Source organism: Condylura cristata, unplaced genomic scaffold (assembly GCF_000260355.1).
Source record: "Condylura cristata isolate star-nosed mole 26May11 unplaced genomic scaffold, ConCri1.0 scaffold00016, whole genome shotgun sequence".
NCBI classification, from domain to species: Eukaryota; Metazoa; Chordata; class Mammalia; order Eulipotyphla; family Talpidae; genus Condylura; species Condylura cristata.
In genome coordinates, this window is record NW_004567117.1 from 15,495,038 (window position 1) to 15,505,548 (window position 10,511).

The window sequence follows — 10,511 nt, forward strand, 5'->3', positions numbered from 1 at the left end:
ATATATATATATATATATATATATATATTTCCTCCATTGCTTTCCAGGCCCTTTTTATGGCCCATGTAAATGCTGGGTTATAAGTGTCAGTGAGTTTCCCAGCAAAATTGTCTATGTCATCAGACTAAACATAGTAATAGTAATTTTCAAAGTCCATATATTTGTCCTGTTCTTAATGCAATTTTATTGTATAGTTTTATGTTAACTACTAACAATATAACTGATTTAACATCATAAAAATTTTATATATGATATATATATGGTGTACCTTTATGAGAATATATATATGGCATGTATATATACATGTAGTATACATATATATGTATATGATGTGTGTGTGTGTTTATATTTTCACATTTGAAAGTTGGTAGAAGATTTGTTTTGTTAGATTTAAGGTGCTATTTTTCAAGCTATGCTGGAATTTCTTTCAGATGTGAGGAATGCAAAGAAATAAAAGGAAAGTAAGACAACCATGTATTTAACACAGGTTATGTGGGCTGGTCATTTAGTTTGGGTTCAGCCTTGATCTGTTCTCCATATTTGGTTGCAATCTCTGGGTTGGTGAGGTGGGTCTTAGAGGCTTAGTGGCTGCTAGTTGAAACACCTTGACTCTCCTGGTGGTCTCTCATCTCTGCAAGGCTAGTATGAGATTATTCCACAGCCATGACAGTTTCAAGAGAAAGTGGAAACACAACAAAATTTCCTGACGACTAGCACTGGTCTAGTCTTCTGTTTCCTCTACTGCTTGCTATTGGTGCAAGCAAACTACATGCCCCTCTTGATGACAGGGGCAGTGAAGCCACATTTCAAAGGACCTGGGTACAGGGAATGGCAGAGGGGTGGGGGCATTTTACAGTAAGTTTACCAGAATGGACAATATTGAGAAACTGAGGAATTTGTTTGGCTTCATTTGTTGTTGGAGTGAACCCAGAAGTAGGAAAGGATCTAGGCAATGGAGTAAGAAGAAGGGCATCAAGGAGCAATGAGTGGTTAAAATGTGATACAAGTAGCAATAGGGAACCCCAGAAGACCCTTAAGCAAGACAGAAATGTAGATGAATGAAGCAGAGGGCATGTATCAGCATTCACAGTTATAGGGGACTTCTGGCTAAGGGCCTAGCAGGATAAGTAGAGCGTTTGTATCTCTGGGTTTCCAAGTTAATGATGCCAGCAGTCTCTGGACCAGCCAAATTGTGGTGGATTTATTATTTATATTACAACTGCATTTAAAAATGAAAACACATGTCTACATTCTCAGTGCTTGGAAAATATCATTGAACATGCTGTAGAATTTCATATCCAGTAACAGGATGCAATTTCCCTATCAAATAAAATTGCTGTTTGTTTTCTGTATTCTGTATTATTATGGAAATTTCATAGTTTATCAGCTATAGTGAAGTTGACGGAAATGAGTAGGCCACTTACATGAGCTGTTTTCTCCCACCCTCAAATACCCTGATTTGCTTTCTGTTTATGCTAATATTGTTTTATGCTAATAATGTACTGGGTGGGGGAGTGTTTGTTTTCATGCAATGGAATCTGATTCATGGGAAAAAGGCAAATATTTTTTAAAGGTCTCTGATAGAACGGAGAGTGTACTGAAATAACTCTGGCAAAGGAATCTTGCGGCAGCATCCTATCCTCATTTTCTTCTGCCTGCCTCTGTTGATAATGCATTGCTGAAACCAACAAATAAGGAGTTGCTTAGGGGCCAGATAATTTTGCTGACTTCTGCAAAGTTTGCCTGATTTTGTGCCTAGTGACGGTAAGAGTAATGGTAACTTATGGTGCAACTGGACAGTTTTGTGAGAAACCCTCACTTCCAGGAGCAATTTAGAGTTACTCCTTCACTTCTTTTTATTGCAATGTGACAAGAGCAAGTATCCAAATTCTGTTAGTAAATAATGTGATTTCTGAGTTTGGGTTCTGGACTAACAATATTACAATGTGTGTGTCACTAGCTATGAGATGAAGTTAATAGTCACATGTTTGGAGAAATAAAACATGTTGAGTCTGGTCTTTCCTACTTTCTCTAAAAAAAACATCTTCAAGTCTTATCCCCATTTTCCAGTTTAAATTGTTTTCTCGGGCTTGGCTGAGGGTGGACTCTGAATAGGAGAGTTAAGATGGGCTGGTGGCAGGTGAGCTTTTTCCTGGCTACAGCTCCCTCATGGTAATTTAATCACAAGTTTGAGAGAAGTTGTAGGGAAAATAGTCAGAAATTCTGTCTCGTGTAAAATATAAAAAACCATTTTTGTTATAAAATCCAATCAATTCACCTTGAGGCTAAGAGCATGACCCATGAAGTTATTCTCTGACCCTTCTAGTTGCATGACTGAAGGCCAACACTGTACACCAGTCTAATGATATGTCAGAAGATTATGGCAGAAATTAAGTCAGGTGCTGTCTCTGGTACACACAGCTTGGCATACAGAGTGTTCTCAGTGTTGGGGTTGCTATCCTCATCATCTTCATGTCATTGTCATGAATCAGCTTCACAACCGTTTCCTTGTCCTGGTATTCAAAGACAAAGTCCAGCAACCTGGTGCCATCTTTTACAAGATGTTCACTAGTGGGGTCTAGGACATAAGAGGGCTTCAGGAAGTTCTTGGTAATGAATTCACCAGGAGGAGTATCACTATGATTGTCCCTCTCCTTGATGGGAGATGTGATGACACAAAAATGATGGATCACCAAGGATTTCTTTGTGTCAGGAATTTATGTGTTTGTCTGAAAATCCTAAATGGAAACCCAGTAAAAAGTGAGTAAGAGTGAAGTAGCTTTCTCACGACTTTCCTTGGCTAATCTCCTGCTCTTACGTCCTGGAGTCCTCTCTTTGGAATTCTAGGGCCTAGAGAAGTCCTGGTAAAAACAAGTGCCCAAAAGAATCATTAAAATGAATGTCTGATATTTTTGATTGCTTTAATAAGGCTTAATTTTTTTTAAAGACATTGTTCTTAGTTATGGCTGAATTCCAGGCTAAGTATACTCTGCATAATTCCAGATAGTTCAGTTACCATGACCTGGTAATAACACACCCTGTTTTTCAGGGAAAGAATCTAAGAGGAAATCTAAAATGATGAGATATAGGAAACATACAGAATTGTGTTTGACTTTACTGAAGTTTCTGGCTTTCCATGCTCTGGTCTCTAACTACCCCATCACCTAAGATGTTCCAGAGTATTGTCTTCTTTTTAATTGGTGCAGACTCCTTAGTCCCCTAATTATACAATATCCTCTCCCTTTTAGTGACCACTCTCCTCTCCCGTTTAGATCTTATACATCATCCGAGTCTGAAGAAAAATTCTATCTTTTCTAGGATACAGTTACCTACTATTGTTTCCTTATTTAGATCCACACGGTGTAGCATTTAATTGTTTTGTGTTAGCTTTCCCTTCCTAAATAGGTCATGTTCTCCTTGAGGGCAAAGATTTGCTTTAGTCTTCCTTGTTTCTCACTCGAAGCCTCTCCAAGTGATAGATACGTAGTAGGTGCTGATTAAATATTTGTTGATTGATTTCCTGCAAAGAGATCGCTGCAAACTAAAGTTAAATTACTAAACAAACCAAGGCAGTGATCTGAATCTCCCTTTGGGAAGATACTCTTTTGGGAATGGGAAAAATTCTTCAAAGAGCTCTGTCAGCTAATGTTCTTCTTTGAATGCTCTTCTAATGAGGTGTCACCTGGGAGAGGTGCCGGCTTCAGGAGAGCTCTTCTCTCCCAAAGGGCAAGGGGCTGGCTACCCAGGACCTCCTAGGGGCACAGAGGTTCTGAGGAAAGGAACATCGAGTAGAATGCAAATATAAAAAGGAATCAGAGTGTTTGTACATTGATGTGTGCACTCCAGTACATGCAATATGCTTCTCTCACCCCACAAACCAGGATGAAGAGAGGTTTAACTCAGATGGCTGGTTGCTAGAAAAGGGGAGGGAGGACGCCTCTAAGCCTCCTCATTAGACTTGGCAATATTTTCTTAAGTTGGAGTGGGAGAACTGGTAAAAAGTGCTTGCTTGAGCTTGGCAGCTCAAGCTTGCTGTGAGGTAACTGAGAATTAGCTCAACCTCTTAATTCTAACCTCGTTACTATTTGCTGAGCGTTTGGAAGCTTCTTTCCAGGGCAGAGACTGGGAAGGGTGCTGTTAAGCAGTTATTTATAAGATTTAAGTTTTAGGACTCTAAGAAAGGGGGAGAGGTGAGAAGCTTCCTGACAGGATTGATGTGAATGGGTGCAGGAAAAGGAAAGCTACCTTTTCCTCTTCTTTGGTGAGAGCAAGAAAGTGTGGATGGAGGTGTGTGTGAGAACACACACTTCAGAGTTTGATTGGCATGAGTGGCTGAGGTGCACGTGATCATTAAGGCCACTGTATAAGTTGAAGCACTTTCTGATAGCTCAGCGACCACACTGGATAGAGGGAATATAGGTACCCTCGTTGGAGAAACTGAGGCACACACTAGTTGCCTTGTTTGAGATGATCTGAACTAGCATCACTTAGTCATTCTGCGATACAGTCAATGTTAATGGGGAGCCAAGGATCCTCTCATATATGGAAATCAGTGATAACCATCAATAGATATAGACACCAACTGTAGTGTTAGAGATACTGGTGAAAAACTCACATGACTTGATTATCCATTGTCTACATTTTGGCAAGTAAATACAGACTGCTCATTTATAAGATGGGGTGGTCCCTGATGTGGATGTTGAAGTTGTTAAGTGGAATTTTCATTCCCACTTTGGGCTACAAATTTTTCCTTTGGTAAAATTATTTGCAAAATATTTATTTTGAAATTATGATGAAACCTATGAAAAACCACACACACACACACACACACACATTTTCACAGGCCCTATTTCCTTTATTTCTTTTCTTGAATCCTTGACCTTTGTTTCTGCTTAACTTCTCAGGATGGTTTCTTTGTGTTTTTGGGGGGAGATGTTTATTTTTTTCAGATGAGTGTCGCTCAGGATTTCATAAGTGTTGTAAAACCACAATAGTTCATAGGCATACCTGAGGAGACTGTTGGGTGATATTAACAAAGAAAAAGCAGATGAGGAAAAGCAATGACATTTTTAATACAAAAAGACAAAACCAGTGTCTTGGTTGCATGTGCAATATGTTGTCAGCTGTTGCCCTGCGTTCCCAGAGGATGTACATTACAAATAATAATTCAGGCAAATTTTAATATTGGTTGTATCCAGGCTCTGTTTGGAGGTTGGTAGATGGGGGAGGCCTGTCAGGTGGAAGACACTCTGTGATGTGACTTTTTCTCATTCCTATATGAAGAAGAAGACAACACAGAAGGAAATGGACATTAAAGATGCAGTACTCAGAGGAAGGAGGGGAAATTTAGGGAGAATACACAATGATGTAAAAGAGATAAATTTAAAAATAATTATATATACATATACACACATGTTGTATGTATACACACACACACATACATGATTCATGGAGCTCCAAGGTTGGAGGACACATGGAGATTTGGAAAGAGTGGTGTGCCCAGAGAGAGCACAGAAGCTTGGTACCTCTTCCCTCCTACCTTGCCTTACCCTTCTTTTCCAACTGGCTGTTCCTGTATCATATCTTTAAAAGTAATATAAACTGACAAGCTGTGGAAGATCCACCCAGAAGCTCTGTAAAAGTGAGGCTTCACACTGCTGAAGCATTGCCAAGATTTGCCATGCTTTTCTCAGTAAAGTTAATGCAAGGAAGCAGTAAAGCTATGTCAATAAATGCGCTTCGGAAGTTCAAAGTAAATTAGCGATATTCTAGTTTTATTTATAGGATTCTTTTGACTACTACTACCAGAACATGAGTGATGCGGGACTGTACAGAAGCCACAGAGTGGGTGTTAAAAGAAAACTATTTGCACGTGTATGAAAAAGCAAAGATGTTTTGCTAAGATGAGAAAATGTTTCAGACCAGAGACTTGAGGAGCTAGCTGAAGCAAATAGAAATAAGTAGCAGCTGGAAGAAAGCTTTCAGGAACTTTTGGAAACTCACCAAATGCTACTGAACACTTCACTCAAGAGGAAAGATTATACCACTCTGTACAGGAAGTCTGCAAATTGCTGTACCTTGAGAAAAATATGATCATGACTCTAATTTTAAAATTGTGTAACTTTTACTTACTAATTAAAAGTTATCACTCTTATGAATATTTTCTTTTGGAGCGAGTTCATGTGTTTTTAGGTATTGTATATTACTACATATATCACATTAAAAAAAGATGTAGTATGGGCCCTCCCTGGTGGTGCAGCGGGTTAAAGCACAGCACTGAGAAGCTAAAGCCACTTCCACATGAGTTCGATTCCTGCCTGCCCTGGAGGCAGGACCACATGATGTGGCAGACCGCTCCTGACCCGCCTGCTGCTCCCCTCAGCAGTGTACTTCGTCGATCTGCCTGTTCTGCTCCCCACTCTGCCTCTGGTGAATCCTCTCACTCCCTCCAACCCCTGTGTACCTCTGGCCTACACCTCAATTCTTGTATGCAGAAATAAATCTTAAAAAAAAAAAAAAAGCCAACAACTTGATTTAACTCCTATGTGAATGTTCCCAACCATTCACATTACAGGTAGTTCAACTTCCTGGCTTCTGCAGCAACTGTCTGATCCATCACATTCTTCCTTATTGACTTACACACAGTGACACCAGCTACCCCATGTCTTCCTATTTCTGTGGGTGTTTACTTTAAGAACTTCATACTCCCTTGTAGAATGTGAGCTTAGTCCAGAGATTTAATCAAGAAATGAAGAAGAGGAAACTCAAGTTTTGGCCTTGATTTTTCCATTGGCTTCAGAATGAATATAATTAATATAACTAATGGATGAACTTATGACTTAAAAATGAATAATGGAATATAGGCCCACCTTTGTTCACTGTAGCACTATTTATAATAGCCAAGTTGTAGAAACAACCTAGTTACCCAAGGACAGAGGAGCGGATTAGAAAAATGAGTTAAATATAAAAAGTGGAATATTACTCAGCTATAAAAATGACAAACTCTTGTCATTTGTGACCACATGGATGGAACTGGAGGGACTTATGCTAAACAAAATAAGTCAGACAGAGAAAGACAAATACTGGATGGTTTCACTTACATGTGGAATATAGAGAAACAAAACAAAGAGTCAGACAAAACAAAACCAATAACAAACTCTAAAGTCTGATTGTGGAACTGAGACTATAAGACAGGGAGGGAGAGAGGGACAATAAATTTGGGGGGCACAATGGACTATGGTGGAGGGTTGCTCTGATGAAACAATAGTAGCTAATATAACAATAGTAGCTAATGTATGTAGCATTTACATAAATTAAGTGTCACTCTTTGTGTTTTCACATATGTTAACTTATTCTATTCTGAACACATAAATCAGACTCCTTCAGCCAGAGGCATTGGTCTCAAAGCAATGGCTACTATGAACAGAACTGCCTAGGGGACATTCTCAACAGACAGGAAGGATTCATCAGGGCATGCTGGTGACCTGGCTTATGATTGCCAGCACCCAAGCCTTCTTATATTGGGTTGTTCTGATTTTGAAGGAGGATGGGAGCTGAGTTTTGAAGGATAATATTTTTTCAATATACTTCCTCAAAAAAGTATGACATATGCAATGCAGGCTACCTGGGTACAGTTTCCTCTAAGAATTCATAATGTTGAAACAGGCATTCGCATAAAATGAGGGGAAGGTTTTAATTTTGGCATAGTACAAAGGGTTTTTTTTTTTTTTCTTTTTTGGCAAGAGCACAGTGGTGAGAAACAGAACGTTTATTGTTTAGCAAGTCGGGGCCCTGTGCCGACCTAGGAAACGCTGATGAAGTAGTTAAACTCTGCTGAGGGGTGAGGGGTTGGAGGTCTGGGCGAGAAAGAGAACGAATGGCCAAGAGTGTGTGGGATACCGTCAAGGCAGCCTCCTTCCCATCATGCAAAGGCCATGGTGCCTGTGAATGCATCTAAAATGAGAAAAAATTATAAAACGAACAAGAAACACTAGTGCCCGCCCACCCCACCTCGATGGTACAGTTTCGTCTGCTTTGATGTACCTAGATCCAAAAGCACATGGCCACTTTTTTCCTGCCAGTCCCACATCGCCTCCAGAGTATATTTGACATACTCTGATGCAGTTAGGATGTTAAGACTTACGTTCCAAATGGGGCGTTTCTCAATCAGAGATTTCCCTCAATGAAGAGCTTTCTAGCAGGTTGAAGCTAATCTTTGTGAGGCTGAATCAAGCGCTGCTGTTGCCATGTCTAGCCTGATGAGGGCGCACACGTTGAGCTCTTTGCAGGGGTCGGCGTTTGGCTGTCGAACAAGGTCACCATGGTCATCTCTAGTCCTCTGGTCAACTGGTAGAGGTAGGTGATGATAAGATGTTTGATAGATGGAAAGAGTAGAGCCAAGAGGGACAACAATGTCTGAGAAATGAACCCAGGGTTCAACCCAAGCAGATGTACAACTTGGGTCTCCATACTGCTTCTGTGTATGCTGCAGAGGCCCTTAGAGGAGTCTTCCTAGAATGTTCACTTGCCACTGAAGGAGTTTACACTTGGGGTTGGAAATTCTTAGCTAACAGGGTAGTGTGATGTGTGTGTGTGCACGTGAGAAGGGGTATGGGGGAGGGGGGTGCGGGAGGTGGGGCGGGGAGGCGGTGGAGAGAGAACTCCCAGGAAAATATTTACTAAAACAGAGTGAGCACAAAGAAGGATTTGACCCCCACATATTATTTTATTTTTAAGATTTATTTATTTATGCATACAGAACTGGGATACAGGCCAGAGGTGCAGGTGCAGTGAGAGGACTCACCACAGACAGAGTGAGGAGCAGAACAGGCAGATCTATGAAGTATATTGCTAAGGGGAACAGCTGGCAAGCCAGGAGAGATCTTGCTGCATACACCATGTGGTCACTTCTGGGGCGGGGATTGAACTTGCACTGAAGTGGCTGCAGCTAGCTTGCAGTGTTGCGTTCTAACCCACTGTGCTATGGGGGGGTGGGGAAGGGGGCATCCCCCATACTTTATTATAAAGCTTTTTATATGTACAGAAAACTTTAATTACTTTTTTTTTTTAAAGATTTACTTATTTATGAATTGGGGTACAGGCCATAGGTGCAGGGGTGGTGAGAGAATTCACCAGAGAGTGGGGAGCAGAACAGGCAGATCGACGAAGTACACTGCTGAGGGGAGCTGTGGGCCAGACAAGAGAGGTCTGCTGAGCCATGTGGGTCACCTCCCTGGCAGGGGATGGAAATTGATTGGCACTGAAGCAACTAGCTTCACAATGCTGCACTATAACCTGTTGTGCCACAAGGAGAGCCCAAACTTTAATGACTTTAAAAAAATTATTTATTTATGCTTACAGAACTGGGGTACAGGTCAGAGGTGTGGTGGGTGAGAGTATTCAACAGAAGAGGTCAGAAGAGGTCCGGACTATGTTGGTCAGCTCCCTGGCCAGGAATCCAACTGACGCTGCAGTGGCTTCGGAGAGCTTCATAATGCGTGCTTTCACCCCTTGCACCACCTGGGAGACCCACTTTCATGACTTTTAAAGTGAATACTTACAGGGTTTTGCTTTGCTTAAAGGTTAAGTCTGCACTGTCACTCTACAGCCTGAGTTCAGTGCCTCACCAGGGAGCTGACTCACATATGGTACAGCAGACCCTCCCTCGAAAATAAAATGAATGGTCTTATATTTTCCACCTAAATTCTGCCATTAATATTTTGTTAGACTTATTTTATCATTTACCTGTCTATTATCTATGTAGCTATCTATCGTCATCATCAATGAAGATAGTCATTTCAAAGTAAATTGTAGATAACAACTCATCACTCCCCAAATATTGTACATATTTAAATTTCAATATGTATTTATAGTTCTTTTGTTGTAAGATTTGTGTATACATTGGCTAAGTTTTGGTAAGTTCATATATCTGTGTATCCCAATGTCCACTCAAGATAAAAATATTACCAGTACCTTACAAAGTTCCTCCATAGCTTTTCCCAGTTCCTTCCTCTTTCCTGCCATGAACAGAGACAAATTCTGTGCTGACCTTTCCCACCAAGGAACTCTTCTGTGAGACTATGTCCACTAGCCTAGTGTTTTTGAGATTGATTCATGTTGTTATGTATATTCTGGTTGGTATCTTTTTATTTTATGAAGGCTATAGTTTATTTTTACTGAGTGTATTTGACATACAAAATTATTTTACTTTCAGGTAGCCAGCATAATGATTCAGTTCATATAGATGCTAGATGATCATAGTGACATCTATTTACTAACTTTTCTTTGTACTTTTCAATACTATGTTATTGAGTATCATCTCTATGCTATACATTTTATCTGCTTGACTCACTTATTTTGTACCTCTTGATCACCTTCATCCACTCCACCCTCTGCTGTTGTTTCTTTATCCATTTTCCTAGTCATGGGTTTTTTCTGTTTTAGGACTTCATTATTGTGAATAGACTTTTTGTGAATATATTTTTGTTGTTAGGTGAATGCCCAGCAGAACC